Below are 18,626 nucleotides of genomic sequence, written 5' to 3'. Positions count from 1 at the left end.
CTTTAAAAAACAGATAAAATAAAAAAATGAAGGGACTTTATCATCTACACCCCAAAAAAGCCTTCTGATGTTGAGACAGATTCTCCTTCTAGTGTGTGAGATAAGGAGTATAGTGAACCTTTTTTTAAAAAAGCAACAAAAAAAACATGCCCAAATCTCATCAAATAAATACATTAGCCTATTTCCCTGTTGGAAGCAGAATGTGGTGGAATTGCGATGCCTACAGCACCTGCAAGGTTTCTTATCTTTTATCTTCGTGATAAGATGAAACATTTTCTCATTTCCTTTGTTTTACATTTCACACATTGGAGGAAAGGTGATCTCCCTCCTGGAGGTGTGAGTATCCATGTTAAGTAGCCTGTTGCTGACAGGAAAGATGTCATTCATTATGAAAAACGCCTAATGAGATCTTTCCTGATACCACCGTGCGATCTGAAATCAGACTCTCCTGCCTCTAAATTATTAATAGCAATATTAAATATTTAAGATATGAATAAAGACTGAGTTGACAAAGCAATTAGATATTGACTGACCTTTTCAGTGTGTTTAGTATTCTGTGTCACTCACTAAAGACTCATTTCACAGCCACACTGAGCGGCGTGAGAGGAAGCATTGGTTAAAAAAAGAAAAAAACTGCTGCAAATCTCTTGCAATCAATCAGTGCCCGAGGAGTCCAGGGGGCAGTCTTGAAAGTTTTCACGTGTTAAGCTAAAGCTTATGCAACAAGTCGTGGTGGCATGAGCTGGAGCTGTGCTGCCCCTGTGAAAAGTAACAGCGAGGACCGTTTCTGCACGGCTGAAGTGGAAAGGACAGCGGCAGGTAATTTTGATCAAGAGCACTCTCAACAAAAATTTCAGAGCACCTCGGTGCGAGAGGCGAGAGAGAAAATGCCAAGCTCATTATTTCACATGTCTTTATGTGGCTTAATCCATAAGACGATCATAATGGTGTGAATTCCATCAAGGCGTAGCTTATTAGAGGTTGTAGTACCAGGAAAGTGAAAATAACACATCTATGCAAGGATTCTTTTTTCCCTTCAGATTCATAAGAAATTCTTTGAAGAAGTTTCTAAAATAAACCCGCTACATACACATGCAGCTGGACATTATATCATAGTGAGAAGTAGCACAGAAATCTGTCCCTTTAGCTCAGGGTATAACAGGAATTCTTGTAATTATGAATAATGTAATAGACGACACCTGCAGTCAAACAAAGGTGAATCGTGGTCATTCAAGCCAAGGCTACTGAGCCTTTCCAAAGCATTGACTGATGGGCATGCAGACACAGGAAGCAATTAGATTGGCAGCTCTCCAATTTGCTGTTCCGTCGCAATTTCAGTGAAGCCCCCTCCACCCTTTAAACGAGAGCTACGGTGGGGAGAAAATAGCAAAACCTCCAGTGATGACTCAAAGTCACGCTGGTTTGATTCTGTAATGCTTTAGGTGGGCTCAAGTTAGAATCAAAGACATCCTATTGTTTAGTAGCTATGCGGTTATGACAGAACACAAGCCTCCACCTTTTTATTTATAAAAAGAACAAAGAGAACTGTTACTGAAGTTCTCTCCAGTATGTTGGCTAAAAGATAGCAGTCCACCCTTTAAGTGCAGTACTGCACATAGAGCATAAAAGTCACTCAGCTTCTCAGCTGATGCTGTGGTTTGCACTAAAGCACTGTCTCAATGGAGAACAGCTTAAGGGGGATGAAGTGGATGGGTCTTAAAGGCTCCCCAGAGAGTTCCTCAAGGTCCACATGTTGGTTCATACTGAGTGGGGGCTGCATGTGTCACTGATCCGAACCACGTGAACCTGAGGTGAGTTTCAGAAGAGGAAGACTTCCTATAGACAAGAGGAGATTTGTAATGCTTGGAGCTCTTTGGGGTTTTTTGAGTGCTTTGTAAACTGGTTGTGCTAAGGTAAGTTACCATACATACATACATGTAAATGACATAGGAGCAAGCACCAGGAGCACTCTTGTTGAATCATCATAGAAGCAACAATAGAGAAAAAGCATTTCTTCATTGTGAAATATAAGAGACGATGTTATTTTCTTGATGCGTTCGCTTATTGAAAACTCTTGCACATGTTGTCGATACACAAGCATCGAGCTTGTTCTTAAAAGTTTTTAAATTACATAATTTAATTTTAAATTTACAGCAGGAAATCTAAAAGCAGTCATTGACTTTTTATAGACATGTTGGTAGCCTGAGGAGATGCTTGGCTTTATTAGAAAACTCCAAGCAGCATTATTAGATGTTATTTATAAATGCAAAATTCCCTAAGGTAATAAGGTTTTTATGGATTTCTGTGCATTACTTTTTTGAAATAATGACATGAATAATATACCTGTGAAAGTGGGAGAGTCTCACACTCACACACATCCATAAATACATAGCATGTGAAAGTACAAAAGGCCAGTGCCACTAGTGGCTAATTAGTGACTTGCCTCAATAGTCGTCTACTCTCCGTCTCTGGCCCCACTTATTACTCCTCACAGGACCACACCAAGGTTGAGTCTCTCTGTCCATGTTTCTCTTCTACATTTCTCACTCCACTTAATAATGCAATGTATGAAGGGAGGTTGAATGTCAGTGTTCTAATATTCTTCTGATTTTCTTTTGATTTCTCAATTTATTTGCAAATTGAAGACAATTTTGCAGAAGTCTGGCCACCTAAACTTGAGTTGGCTTCTGCGATTCTTGTTTTCGTGTATTTTAAAGTGTATTAGAATCACAGAAGAGCTTTGTTTTGCCCTGTAGTTGTGTGGCTTACAATAACTTCAGTCTCTTTACTTTTGGCTATCTGACCCTCCCAGCGGCTCTGAGGAAGTGGAGTTGGGTGACTGTACACAGACGAAAGCTACACTGAAACACCTTAATAACATTTTGAATCTTAGGTCTGGATCCTGTGGGATGAAAGCATCTAACTCAATTAACCCAAGAGTGGCCCTCACTAATTGCTCCAATTACACAAACTGGCTTTGTTGCTACAGCTAGCTTCAAGCCTTTTGGCAAGTATATGCCGCTCCTATAAGTGCAAATTTGCAGCTATTTATTTAGGAAGTATTTTCAAACAATGATTGAAAAATGTTTAAATTAAAGTAATTTAGGGCGGGATTGCACCAATTTCTTTGCTGTCTGATTGGGCAGAAGGAAGCAAGCTGAGATGACTCAGTTTAGCAATAGAATAAACTGCTCAAGTATTTTTCTTTGAAACAGGAACTATTATGTTGTTTTACAGCAACATGGGGTTTTTTTGGAGGGGGGACGGTGTGTTCACACCCAACGCGATAGACGCGAACAGAGCATCAGGTTTACATGTAAAGTCAATGAAAAGCGCGATGACACATGATTCCGGGTCCCACGAAAATTCGGAAGTAGATTAGCATCGCGAAAACGCATGAAACGCGCGTCAGTGTAGCGCGTCTGGTGCGTTTGACTCGCGAATAAAACCAGGCGTCAGTGTTTGTGTTGCATTTTGTGCATACGCGCGTATCGCATCTACCGCTCGAGTTGGAAAAATCTGAACTCCAGCGTCAATTCGCACTGCAACAACCAATCAGGAGCCTGGTGACGTGGCTCTGACCTAGGTCAAAGGGGCAGATCCAGCCAAAGCCCTTCATACTTCATTCAATATGGAGGAAAGGCTAATCAACGACAACCCAGAGCTGTACGACACCAGCTGCTTTCTGTACTGAGACAAGAATATAAAGGACCGAACTTGGAGGAAGATATGTGAAGAGATCGGGCAATCTGGTAGGTTCATCCATTTCTCTTTTGAAAGTTTTCACTGACCCGGGGAAGCCGCACAAAAACTAGCAAGCCACCGCTATTTACCCACTGATGTACAAATACCGTTCTGCTTTTATTCATGTTGTCGTATATGAATATATTTTGTTTATTAATAAACAGCACACAGTGGTCCCGCTCATCCGTCACTGCTTCGCTTTTTCGCTGATTTTTTTATTACAGTACAGCATTGCATTCTGCAGCCTGATTGACAAATCTCCTTCGTGTCGTGTCTCCTGCGCTTGCCAAATTTATCATGTTTGGTTTTGATAACCATCACGTCCAATAGAAAAAAACAGCACAAAAACACCCATAACTATGAGCCTCATTCGGAAATAGACACCTGCACTGCGAGGGAAAAAGGCGCACGAAAGTGGCAGGCAGATGAAGACAAAACGCAGCATAATAATACTTTTACGTTTTGCAATCTACAAAGGTTTGCACTTTGAGAATCAACTTGTGAGAACTGTGACTAATGTTCATGTGTGGGGAAAAAAGTGTATAAAGTGCGTGGCCAGGGGCTAGTTATTCAGAGATCCCCTGCTGCAATAAAAGAGGGACCACTGTATATACTTTCTCTATGACTATTGTTTTCAACCTGTTAACATTTAATATTATCTTGATAGAGCCAACTGATTCTGCAGCAGAGCATCCCCTGTTGCTTCTCCTGGCTGCCCAGTCCCTGAGCTCCTGCTGCTGCACCCACAGGTATGTACAGCAAGCGCTGATAGCTTTGTACTCGGTGAGATTCCCTTGTGATCACCTTTACTAAATATCTACAACCAATCTGATTATATCCTGTTTTTGTTTTTTTCTCAATGTTGAAATTAAAATCTAGTAGCAGCCTTCTCATTTCTTTGTGTTTTGTGCTGTTTTACAGGCCCACAGGGGAGGACAGCTCCGAGGCAGATGAGGGACGGGTCCCAGGACGGTCCATCGGCAGTGGAGCTGGCCATCCTGGAGTCCCTGAAGAGGCCACACCAGTCTCCAATGGAGCATTTCCTCCTCAGCCTTGTTCCTGCTCTGGAGAGCAGCTGGTCCTTTTTATTCCTGTCTCTCTGTAAATAATTATATTTTATATATTTATGTTTAATGTTTTTCTGTTTGAGAATTCTAATATTATTTCAAATAAATTTTTATAATGACTAATGTCTCAGTTCTACTACACAGCAAATGTTGGCACACGACTTGACACATGTAGAATTTATTTCATATTATACTAATGACAAAATATACTAATACAGTGGGATGCAAAAGTTTGGGCAACCTTGTTAATAGACATCATTTTCCTGTATAAATCGTTGGTTGTTACAATAAAAAATGTCAGTTAAATATCATACAGGAGACACACACAGTGATATTTGAGAAGTGAAAAGAAGTTTACTGGATTTACAGAAAGTGTGCAATAATTGTTTAAACAAAATCAAGCAGGTGCATAAATTTGGGCACCACAAAAAAAGAAATGGAATAGATATTTAGTGTATATCAATGTGTGTGTCTCCTATATGATATATGGGGTGCCTTTTTCTGGACGTGCTTCCCATCCAGAGCTGCACAGCACAGAGGAAAGTTCCAGCGCTCCTGGAATCCCTCTGTGATGAACCGCCAGTCTCCAGGTGAAGGCACAGCCATGAAGTCGTCCACTAGACAGTCCCAGATGGCCGTCGCTACCTAGGGGGTGATCTGACACACCGCGGACACACCGACTCTGTAACTGAACGCTTGGTCCTGAAGGAGTCCCTGGTGGCAAGGAGCCTGGACAAAATTGTTCAAAATCAGTATTATGTGTACTGCAGTTACAAAATACATTATTCAAATTCCAAAATACTTTTGTGATGTCAGATTTAAATCACAAAACTCTTACATAAAACATTTTGTAATTATAAGGATAATTACATAATATATTAGATATAATGTAAAACAGTCAGTTGTGTTTTGTTTTAACTTTAACATATCATAATTTGATTGGTAGCAACTTTTGCCACTACAGTGAGCCAATCACTCATAATTCCTAAACATGTCAATCAGGTAGGAATGAAGTAAGACATTAATAGAAATAAAGAGTTGTGTGTTGACATGTAGCCCTTTCCTTGCTTAAATCATTGTTAATATTTTTGAAAAATTAACCTGTGATAAGACAGCTTATCAAGATAGAATATGCTGGATAGAACCATATAACTAAAGATGAACCAGACTGTTCACAATTTTATCTAACTCTCAGTTTTAAGAAAGGCTGGTGACCCCTGTTATAGAGTCTGACAGCTGCAAGAATTATATACAAATATTCAACTATCCCAGAATTAAACCAGGTCTAAATTTAAAAAAAAAGGAGTGAGTATCACTACAAAGATTAACCCACAGTGGGCCTCATACCACAGTTTGATATCAGCAAACACTGAGAGCATACACTGAGTATCACTAGAAATATTATAAACAGTCGTCTCCATACCACAGTTTGCTATCAGTAAACACCGACAGCATTCACTGTTAGCATACCACATCCATGTTAGCAGTCTATAAATGATAGTTTAGCATATATTAGCACAGGTATCAATAAAGGACTACCGTATTAAACACTTTTACTAACCGCATGCAGATGGACAGGCGCTCTGCAGGTGGGATTGAGCGCCTGTAGTTGGTGTCTAGGCGGGCGATGCTTGGACCAACGCGGGTCAGCAGGTCCTGAAACTGGGCGAGGGAAAGACGGTGGTACCGCTGAAAGCTGCGGTCATCCAGGTGCAGCTCCTGGAGCAAATGCTGAAACTCACCAAACTGCTCACACCTCTGGAGGACCTTATGGACCCAGGTACGGCGAGGACGTCCTTAACGCCGCTTCTCTGCTCTCCACAGTAAATAGAGAAGGAAGACTCTCTTCAAACGCTAGCTCGACAGCTGCCATCTTGCAAAGATACCGTCTGGCACAACTTCCTCCCACATTCCTCCGACATTTCCGGTTCACGCGCGTCAATTGATTTGTGTTGGACACGCGTCGAGGTGCGAATGTGCACGCGTCAAATTAGGGGCGTCTGGCGCGTTTTTGTTCACGTCTATGGCGTTCGGTGTGAACACACCGTCAGAGGACCTTTGTATGATTCACTCGTATACTGGCTCTTAATGTAGGTCCACAATTTATCTTTTGTATGAAGCTGTAGTATCAGGTAAATGTTAAGCGGTAGGAACGTTTCTGCTGGGTTGTTGTGGGGGGGGGGATGAAAAATAATAAAGGACACTCATTGGAGTAATGGCGCGGAGTCGGGGCGGTCTGCTTCTCCCCACCGCAGGGAAAAGGGTAACACCACCTGGGTCTGGGTGCAGTTTCCCCCTCCAGGGGCAAGGGTACCTAGACCCGGTTCGTAGAGTACGCTTGGGGAGTGTGATCGTGTGTACAGTGTCTCTCTATATCTGTCTCCACGTTGGTTGAGTGTTGAGTAATTACATATGAGGGTGGGAATGGATGTTTGTATCTGTGTGTGCCTGTTTGTCTGTGTCCATATGTCAGGTTGGGTATCAGACGCCACCTCTCTGGGGACATCTCAGGTCCTCCAAGGTATGGAGGCCTATCTCCCCCCACCACTTCCCCTGCCAGTGGCAGACGCCCTCAGACATCGGTGCATTGGTGGTTCTTTGTGTCCGGGGATGGGCGTCCAGGTACACACCGGCTCACTCCTTGGTGGCTGCTTATTGGGGCCTGGAGCCTGGGACTCGCTCGGGCCACTTCGGGGGTGGGGTGCCCTCGGCCTCTCGGCCTGGGGTGTCCATGCTCACAGGTGTACACACGGGTGCTCACACACACAAACTACACCCTTTTTGGCTCCTACCTCAAAGCACACTGTGCGCTGTCGATATTACGTGCTGCACAATAATGTTTAACATTTAGTATTTACTGTTATATTCCCATACATCATCGTGATGTTGTTTATTGTATTGCTCTCGTTTTCTTCTGCTTGTTTTCTTTTTTCTTTTTCAACAGGTGATCCAGGTGATTGATATATGTAATTTTTTTGTCTGCTTATTTAGTTGGTTTTTGGTTTTTTTGCCCTTTATCCCCGTCCCTCTTCTCCGCTGTTTTTTCCCCCTCTTCCTTTCTCCCTTTTTTTTTCCTCATTCAAGTCTGTCCCGTATCTAGCAAGTGAAAATAAAAAAATAAATAAAATAAACAATAAAAGGTGAATCAAATAGGCCATCACGGCAAGGCTGGGATGGTCAATTTGGTAAAGTAAATCCGTTGGGCATCTTTCTTCGCCTTTAGACAATAATTCTGATGGCAAAAGAGCCAAACGGGACAGGCAAAAAGAAAAAAAAAAGGAGTAATGGCGCGTCTCGTGTGTCTGTGGGTTATGCCTCCAGTCAAATAACATCCATAACCTCAAATAACGGAACATGGTGTCAGAAGACAACTGGAAACGTTAGTTGGGCATAAGTGAAAGGTTTCGGCGTCGGTGCCAGGTTAAAGGTCAGCCACAGAGGAGCTGCGCGAAAAGAGACGTGACGTCATGAGTCAGTTTCAAGTCACACCGCCGGAGAAGTTCACTTTTAGGTCCGACGACTGGACCAAATGGATAAAACGTTTTGACAGATTTCGCATCGCGTCTGGATTGCAGACGCAAGTGGACGAAAATCAAGTGAACGCCCTTATCTACACTATGGGCGAGGAGGCAGAGGACATATTGGTATCCCTGCACCTGACTCCCGAAGAGGCGAGCGATTATGAGGCCGTTAAAAGGAGGTTGGATGCTCACTTCGTAGCCCGAAGAAACATCATATTTGAGCGAGCGAAGTTTAACCAGCGCCAACAAGAGACGCGTGAGTCAGTCGATAACTTTCATACTGCACTGCATTGTCTGGCAGAACATTGTGGATACGGGACTTTGCATGATGAAATGGTGCGAGACAGATTTGTCGTGGGTCTGAAAGACAAACGATTGTCAGAACAGCTACAAATGGATCCAGAATTAACGCTAGAGAAAGCGCTTAACAGAGCCCGACAAAGTGAGCTTGTAAAGAAGCAACAAGAGATGCTAAGCACTAACTTTAAAATGGATATTACCAACTCACAACTGAACCGCATCCATGCTAAACGAAACAAAAAACTGTGTGAAGTCAATGCTGCAACAGTTTCAGAGAACAGCGATACAGATGATGAGGTCGCTTTCTTGGGTTCCCTCTCTGCGGACACCAAAGAGAGTCCATGGGTAACAGAGATACATGTGGACAAATGCAACACACTCTTTAAAATCGACACCGGAGCGGATGTCACAGCAGTCCCAGAGACTTTCTACACACAGCATCAGTTGGGGAGATTGGATAAGCCCAAAAGGGTTCTGCAGAGCCCAGGAGGAACACTAGAGTGCTAGAGTGAATCATATTAGCTTAGACTCTATGGACGCTGTCAAACAAGAATTCCCCAAGCTTTTCAGCGGCTTAGGCAAAATGGAAGGGGAGTACAATTTTGTTCTGAAACCCGAGGCACAGCAGTTTTCCCTCTCAACCCCTAGGCGAATCTCTCTTCCACTCTTACCAAAGGTTAAAGAAGAGCTGAACAGGATGGAGCAGCAGGGTGTCATTTCCAAGGTGGAGGAGCCCACTGATTGGTGCGCGCCTATGATGGTGGTTCCTAAGCGCACAGGCAAGGTGAGAATATGCAGCAATCTCACTGAACTAAACAAATATGTCATGAGAGAGAAACATCCACTCCCTTCAGTAGAACACACACTAGGACAGCTTGCAGGAGCAAAAGTGTTTTCAAAGCTGGATGCCAATGCAGGATTTTGGCAGATTCCCTTATCCAGGGACTCTTCTTTGCTCACAACCTTTATTACACCTTTTGGTCGGTATTGTTATAATCGTCTGTGCTTTGGAATCTCATCAGCCCCAGAACACTTCCAGAAACGGATGGCACGCATTCTTGAGGGCTTAGAAGGAGTCCTCTGCCAGATGGATGATGTGCTCATGTGGGGGACGTCACAAGCAGAGCATGATGAGAGACTGCGACAAGCACTGGTTCGACTGCAGGAGGCTGGAGTAACATTGAACAACAAGTGTGAGTTCTCCAAGAACAGGATAAAGTTCCTGGGGCAGGTCATTGAGGCATCGGGGGTTAGCGCAGATCCTGACAAGGTGCATGCCGTGAGTTCAACATAAGTGAGGTGAGACGCTTCCTGGGCATGGTGAATCACCTAGGAAAGTTTGCTCCTCACCTGGCGGAAAAAACGCGCCCCCTAAGAGATCTGCTGAAGAAGTCCAACCTATGGTCATGGGGGCCACTGCTACAGCAGGCTTTCGACAGAGTCAAAAAAGAACTGACAACACCCCAGGGCTTGCTCTGTATGATCCAAATGCGTATCAGCTGATTCATCTTCATATGGCTTGGGAGCAGTGCTTCTCCAGCGGCACGCCGATTTAGGGTGGAAACCAGTTGCATACGCTTCAAGAGCTCTCAGCGCTACAGAGCAGCGATATGCTCAAATTGAGAAAGAGGCCCTTGCTTCAACATGGGCCTGTGAGAGGTTTGCAGTTTCCTAATTGGGAAAACATTCCACATTGAAACAGACCACAAACCTCTGGTCTTGTTGCTTGGCTCCAAGGGCCTGGATGAGCTTCCACCTCGTATACAACGTCTACGCATGCGATTGATGAGGTTCTCTTATACCATATCTCATGTTCCTGGTAGAGACATTGCAACAGCAGATGTACTGTCCAGAGCTCCTGTATGTGACACAACTGAGGGTTTGCCGGAGGAAGAAATCAACTTGTAATTGGAGTCCGTCGTAGCAAGTCTGCCAGCCACAGAGCCACGACTCAGAGAAATCCAGACACATCAGGACAATGACAGCATTCTAAGCCAACTGAAGAAGTTCTGTGTGGACGGATGGCCAGATAAGCCACAATGGTTTGCTTCTTTATGGGAGCAGAATAGTGATTCCCACATCACTCAGAGCAGACATTCTGTCTAAACTACATGAGGGACACCTAGGAATAACAAAATGTAGAGAGAGAGCTAAACAATCTGTTTGGTGGCCAGGCCTGAGCAGTGAGCTGATAAAAGTGATTGAGACCTGTGACACTTGCTGCCGTGAGCGGACTAACCACAAAGAAACCATGCTACCTACGGAGTTCCACAAAGACCGTGGGCCGTGGTTGGAACTGATCTGTTCCAGATGGAGAATAAACAGTACCTGGTCATTGTGGATTACTTTTCCAGATTCTTCGAAGTTGCCAAACTGACATCTACAACATCAGAGGCAGTGATTGAGCACTGTAAATCAATCTTTGCACGTCATGGCATACCAGAGCAGGTTCGCTCTGATATTGGACCTCAGTTTTCGTCTGATTCCTTCAAAAGATTTGCACAAGAATGGGGTTTTAGCCATGAGACATCCAGTCCCCACTTCCCTCAGAGCAACGGGGAGGCCGAGAGGGCAGTCAGGACCATCAAAAGTCTTCTTAAAAAGTCTGGCGATCCCTATCTCGCCCTTATGGCATACTGGGCCACTCCATTGGAAAATGGCTACAGCCCAACTGAGCTTCTCATGGGTAGGAGGATAAGGACAACTATTCCTGTCATCCCATCACAGCTAAATCCAAGAGGTACGGACACAGACAAGCTCAAAGCTATAGAACAATCGTACAAACGAAAACAAAGACAAAACTACAACCGCAGACACAGAGCACATGATATGCTACAGCTCAATCCTGGAGACAAAGTGTGGGTCTCAGACATGGATACTAGAGAGACAGTCGTGTCCAGTGTTGGTCAAGTTACTTTAAAAAAAGTAATCAGTAACTAATTACTGATTACTTCCCCAAAAAAGTAATCCCATTACTTTACTGATTACTTATTTTCAAAAGTAATTAATTACTTAGTTACTTAGTTACTTTTTAAAAACACGATTTACAACCTGAAGAGGTGATAAAGCGATAGATCTTTCAGCCCAATTCTACTTTTTCTGCATAATCCATCATACAAAATGTAATCAAATGGAAAAGTCTCTTTTTTTTAACTTGTTTTATCAGTTTTAATCTTTTAATTTTATGCATCAAGCAAAAATTTAATTATATGCACCATTCTCTGACTGGAAGAAATTTGTTTAACATTTAAACCTATTTTCTGCACATTCCAGCACATAAAATATTTTTTTTGTGTGTTTACACTCACTCTTTCAAATAGATGCAAGTAAAACACAGCAGAAAATTTTATTAATCAAAAAAGGAGAAATTAAAAGTTTTGAAGAATTAAAACAGGAATACAACTTAAAAAAACAAGGATTTTTTCAGATACTTACAGGTGAGAGATTACTTTAATAAAAATATAAAAATAGAGGAAGACAAAATCGATCCTATTATAAAAATAATTATACTGGCATATAAAAGTGTTATTCCAAAAACAGTGTCTACCCTATACAAATGTTTGATGGAATCAAGACAGGAATCAACTGTATATGTTAAAGTAAAATGGGAAAGAGAGCTGAGTGAAGAAATCACTGAGAGGGTGTGGTATGAAACATGGAAAGAACATAAGAATACAACTCACTCATTGAGGTGGAGAGAATTCATCTGGAAAAATCAAATTCGCTATTTTATTACACCTAAGATTAAAAATAAACAAACCAATACACAACAACAATGTTGGAGGCTGTGTGGATGGGATGAACCAGACCATACACACATTTTCTGGAAATGCAGAAAAATTCACACTTTCTGGGTTAAAATTCACTCGGCTCTCTGTGATATATTAGGTTATATTATTCCTAGAACCTGCCTTGTTTTGTATCTAGGGTACTTGGAAGGTACTGTAGATGTAAAGGATCGTTACCTGGCTAAGATTCTCCTTTTGGCAGCAAAGAAGGCCATCACCAAAAACTGGCTTAAGACAGAAACACCAGGAAAGCAGCAGTGGGTAGCAATTGTGGAGGACATTATGGAGATGGAGAACCTTACATATAAACTGAAATTAAAGGAAGAACGCTTTTTGAAGGACTGGGGAAAATGGTTGACGTACAACGGAAGGGGGAAAAAAAAGACTGAACTGAATGAAGATGAGCGTACAAAAAAAAAAAAAGTGAAATGAACGATGGAAATGTTTGACACCACAGGCATGTTTCCTTTTTTTTCTTTTGTTTTACTTTATCTTATTTTTCTAATTATTATTCTATATGTATCTATATTTTTATGCATATATATATATTTGTTTGTTTCTTTTTCTTTCTAATTTCACTGTCTTGAGTTTGTGACTCTCTTTGTATTCTGTTATTCTGAAGAAACTGTATGCGTAATGGACGGGTGAGTTGTTCAAATAAATAAAATAAAAAGTTATAAAAAAAAAAAAAAACACAGCAGAAAATTTAAAAAGAAGTTTTCTTCCCACGCACAACGGACACTAATGTTTTTGGCACTTTTTATGGAATCAAACTCAAAGTAAGGTCAGTACTTCCACGCTTTAAACGCTGCACGCTCATACTCTCTCCCACAATTGATATGTGATTCATTGTTGATCTGCACACAGCTGTTGTCACTAACGGCGCACTCGCTTACGTCACTGTCGTGAGACAGTCTCGCAAAAAATCACGGTTTTAGTAACGCAGTAACGCAGCGTTACTACGGGAAAGTAACGGTAATCTAATTACCGTTTTTGCAATAGTAATCCCTTACTTTACTCGTTACTTGAAAAAAGTAATCAGATTACAGTAACGCGTTACTGCCCATCTCTGGTCGTGTCCATGGCAGGCTCACCGAGGTCCTACATCATCGAGACAGCAAAGGGCACGCTGAGAGAGAAGAAACCGTTACCATCTTACATGGACACCTGGGGCACCGGAGATTTCTGGCGATCCACCAGAGGCTTCACCTGAGAACTCTGTTCCAGCTGCACAGAGTGTGTCGGTTCCAGACACATCTCACAGGAGGCCAGCCAGCAGACTCCTGAAGCTGGGAGCCAAATCCCACTCAAGCCTAGGAGGCCTCCAGTATATCTGAAAGACTATGTTTGCTCATAGAACTAGGAACTGAGTGAGCAATGGGGCAGAATAATCCCCACACTCAGGTAGAGGGTTGGGTAGTCTACCCCATCCCTCATAGAGACAATGAGAAATAAAGTAAATGGTTGCACTGTTTAAACATGTTTGTAGCTGCATCAGATAGTTCAGAAATGTGCACTTATGCTTAGTGTTCAGAGTTGTATACTTTGAGAGTTTATTTTTGGACATTATGAGTAGTCTGGGTTTGAAACCAAACGAGTTCAGTAAACAAGATGTTACCAGATGAAGCACAAGGAAATAGTATACTTTAAAGCGTGCGGGTCTAATCTGTTTTCTTGGTTATATCCCAGCATCACATCCTATTTAGTAGGGGGGAAGTAGTATCAGGTAAATGTTAAGCGGTAGGAACGTTTCTGCTGGGTTGTTGTGGGGGGGGATGAAAAATAATAAAGGACACTCATTGGAGTAATGGCGCGTCTCGTGTATCTGTGAGTTATGCCTCCAGTCAAATAACATCCATAACCTCAAATAACGGAACAGAAGCAAGCCATTTTTTCTCCTGTTTTTTCTGTGCTTTTGTGTGTTTGATACTTTTGCCATGTTTATGGGAACAGCCAGCATCATATATGCGATCGACCCTTAAAGTCTTCTTCTGGCACAGATATAATATTTGTGCGTGTACTGGAATATTGCCAAAGTATTATTCTGCATTATGCAACAGGGCACAGAGGATCATTATGCACTAATTGCAAGCATAAAAATCTCTGAATTATTTCATTGCCTTTATAGCGGGTCTTAAATCATTGATTCTTCATTAAAACCCACAGGTCAGCTTTCACCCGTTTTGTTTGTTCGGAGGCAGGAGATAGATATTTATAAGTTCAGCTGCGTTGCCCCCTCTATGACCAAAGCCCGGCTGAAATTTAAATTAGATCACTAAATAGGCCACCGGGGTGTTCCAAGGTTCAGGTGTTTGAGTGAAAGGTTTTTTATTTGGCTATCACTGCGTATCTGCCCTCCCATCTCATCTTCTTCATTGCTCAAAGGAGTACATAATTTGCTGCCTCTGATCTGCATGCTATATGATACGAGAGCAACTCACACAGGATGAGATTTGGTCTATCAGTTCAGGCCAGGTCGGACCCCAAGGTAACTACTAATACCACAGAACTGCCCCTCGGTGCTACACGGCAAGCCGGAAAATCTGCGTAGTATTTTACCCAACTTCTCCTCCTGATGCTTCACTTCTTCACTTATCCTGTTAGGCTGTAACTTAACTGGTAAGTCAGTGCAAAAATATCCCATATACCCACTCTCTTTAATGTATGCTTCACTTTTTTTTATATTTCCATGTTGCTATTTAACTGTGTTCCATCCCTGCTAGTAGAAACTAAGAAAATCTCTCATGATAAACATGGCAGAGACGTGGGGGGTGTTTGTCAGCAGCAGGAAAGCAGATCAAACCTCCAGGTGCGCAGCAAGTCACATGAAGAAATGAGACATACTGCTGGTTCATGGCACGCAGAGTCAGGTGGAGCAATTTTCCTTGCCGCCTTGCCACTAACATACCTTTATAACAAGTATCTTCAAAAGTTTGCTTTGACAGATAGATCTTAAAGTGATTGATGAGCGCCTGCAACTTTTTACACGATTCTGCTGCTTAAAGAAGCAGGTGAAGCAGGGAAAGACGATGCCAAAATCTGGGCTCCATATGAGGATCATAGATTATTTAGCTGTGCACAGAGGGCCCCTAAACTGTCGCAGTTCGGAGTGCTCGAAATATCAGCAAAACCAAGAAAAAGAAAACGGGCTTTTCTCTTGCACTGCATGCAACAAAGCACAAGCCTCCTCTCTCTCCTCAGAGTTTGCACTGTTAGACGCAACAACAATTGCATTATATGATCCCACTGGGACAAAACGACAACCTGAGGGACGCTCTGTCAGCACTGAGGAGGACAGGCTCGATGTTCACTCCAATTAAATCAGAAACAAAGAGAGCGTAAAGGCCTTGATAAGGACAGTCACTGTCTTCACAACGTATTGTTTTAAAAGAAGCGCTTTGCATTTTTATACGATGACTTGAAGGTGGTAGGTTTCGCAGATCTCCCAAACTGCTTTGCAAAGTATGCATAGTGATGCTGTGCCATCTCTAGAACTCTGGTATTCAGTCTGAATAATAAAACATACAATTTTGGCAGCTTTTCTTTTCTTTTTTTTGACCTTTTGAGATTTCATTGTGGCAAGATATTATGCTTTTACTATCTAACTGCATCCTTTTCACGACAATTCACTGCACAACTGGTGTCATATTCAGCTTTTTGACTCCAGCTTTCCTATCCAGCTTCCTCTGAGGTTTGCAGGAAATATTGCCAGCCCTCAAACATCTAATTCACTCGCCCCTTTCTTAGAAGAAGGTTCATGTGCTTGCATGCAAGCGAGAGATATCTGTCAAAGAGGGTGATTTATCACAGAACCAACACCGGTCTGCAGATAAACAGCAAAATTTAGGCTTCAGCAGTTGTCTGAAGGTTTTGTGTGTGTGTGTGTGTGTGTGTGTGTGTGTGTGTGTGTGTGTGTGTGTGTGTGTGTGTGTGTGTGTGTGTGTGTGAGAGAAAGAGAGAGAGCTCATAGCATGCAAACATGCATACATAAGCATGTGGCTTAGCTCTCGAGGGAAATATATTGCAGACTCATAGAGCAGATGACTTTTCATTATTGCGATTACATTTTTTAAGGACGGTAGGAAGACCAGCCTTTTCAATTTATTAGTTTTGATGAAATACTCCACAGCGAAGACAAACTGGAGCATTGACCTTGGCTTCGCAGTCCTCACACCCCACATTATTCAGGTTATCTGATTATGGACCGAGTTACACCTGCAAACCCAGGTGATTGTAATTAACTGCAATTAACTAGCTGGCAGAACGGGAAAATCAGCAGCGCTCTGGGTGAGCGACCATGAATTAAAACCAGTGGATTGGACAGAACAAGTAATAACTGCAATAAACCGAAGCAGCAATGTGTGATGATACCATGTTGCAAGTGCAAGAACCCAACAGAAACAAGTGGGCTGAGAGCAAAGCCACAGCAAGTGATCTGTTTGTGCGGAGACATTGTTGCTGCTAAGAAGTAGTCGCTTCCGGCCATACCGACTTGTGAAATCAGTCATTTTGATAGGGTGGATATTGCAACTCTCACATGGATGCATTCAAGTTTGACCCAAATGTATCATCACTATGCTGCTTGTTGTGCTATGCCAGAACAACCTATACCTCTATGATTCTTTTTACAGCAGACTTTTTGACTTCTTGTAGGAGGAGAAGCGAAGAAGTGTTTCTTAGAAATGTAAAGTAGCCATGTAATGAAACGTAACATTACGCTTTTATACAAATAAGTTAAAAGTACAGGTTTTTGGTACAACTTGGTCAACTTCATACTTTTCAAGAAAAAGGAAAATAGTTTTAAGCAGTGAAACCTACACCCAGGACTTCCACCTTCCTATCCACCTTTCGTGTCCCAGACCAGCATTTGCTCAGTGATAAATGCACATAATTGGGCAAAGAGATAAAGAGATCAACTCTAGAGTCCATGGACCAAATCCCATGGCTAGGGAGGAAAATTACTTAGTTATTTCAGGTATACAAGTAAATACAGTTGTCTGTACTAATTTGCTGATAAATGATTAATCTTGAACACAATAATAGCCTATTTTTAATATGAAAAATCAACCCCAGCCTTTTTACTCATCCAAGAATTCAAAAGAATCATCTTGTAGACGTGTTGATCTTGTAGCTCAATAATCTTAAAAACACACTTTGCTATTGACATAACTCATCTAAGTTTATTGCCAGTAAAACAACAAATGTGGCCTTAGAACAAGACCCATAGGTGATTGGTGTGTGTATCAAGTATCACTAAAATCTGACCATTACTACAGGAAGGGGAGACAGCTGACACCTCACCATGGCATGAGCTCACTGGCCCTTCAGCCAGATGACCTAAAACTGAAAAGAAAGCAGTATTTGGACTTGAGACTGTCACTGCAACATTATTCTTTCTTTTTGGCAAGGAAATTAATCAACAACTTGTATAAAATATCTACAAAATATCTACAACTAAGGAACATAATAAGGACTGGTGGATATTATTTGAAAGGCTGATTGTTCTCCAAAGGAATAAAATAATTTTCTTTCTCTATTTCTGCACTTGAGTTTTCTTTACAAGCTTTTATTTGCACTTGACCTAAACAACGACCACATGGTAGATCCACTGATTCTTGAATTCAAAGACTAGCAGACAAAACACACACACAGACACACACACACACATTCAAGACTTTGTCCTTCATTGATATTAAAGAAACCACATTTTGCATATCAGTATTTACGTCATCATTATAAGTTTGCACAAAAACATACTACATTACCACATTAATGACCTACGACAAGTAAAATAGACACATTTTAGGGAAAATCCACTTTTGTACAATCTTAACTTGCCCTTAATTTCACATTTCCAGTTTATGGACCAAACACTGACTCATATCCTGTGTTGGACACTGCACTTGACTTTTCTGGGGCAACAACTGGCTTGAAGCCACGGGTTGGTCATGTGACGCAGGGTACAAGTCCAAATAGTTGATCTGACAATAATGTTCTCTCTGTGTCCAAAAACAGCCACTGCAATTTGGATCTGTTTTTACACTACAGCAAATCTAACTACAAAAATTACAATTTCTTTAAACATAACGATGGATTTCAGTCATTAATGTTGAATGCGTCTCTGAGATGTTGGGTGATAATGGAGTACAGTTTCTAGCGTTATTCACAGCACTCGGTTAAGGTTAAAGAAAGATTGTGGACATTTG

The 18,626-nt window shown here is 41.9% G+C and overlaps 1 long non-coding RNA gene across 1 annotated transcript; it reads left to right on the top strand.

Moving 5' to 3' along the window:
- The first annotated feature begins 3,617 nt into the window (after positions 1-3,617).
- LOC145430934 (uncharacterized) lies at positions 3,618-4,934 on the top strand. Its single transcript, XR_013911270.1, has 3 exons — positions 3,618-3,752; positions 4,412-4,493; positions 4,666-4,934. It is a non-coding gene; the product is annotated as an uncharacterized LOC145430934 (long non-coding RNA).
- Positions 4,935-18,626: the final 13,692 nt, after the last annotated feature.

The sequence above is a fragment of the Astatotilapia calliptera genome, chromosome 9 (assembly GCF_964374335.1).
Source record: "Astatotilapia calliptera chromosome 9, fAstCal68.1, whole genome shotgun sequence".
Taxonomy (NCBI): domain Eukaryota; kingdom Metazoa; phylum Chordata; class Actinopteri; order Cichliformes; family Cichlidae; genus Astatotilapia; species Astatotilapia calliptera.
This window is presented reverse-complemented; position numbering and strand designations above follow the sequence as displayed.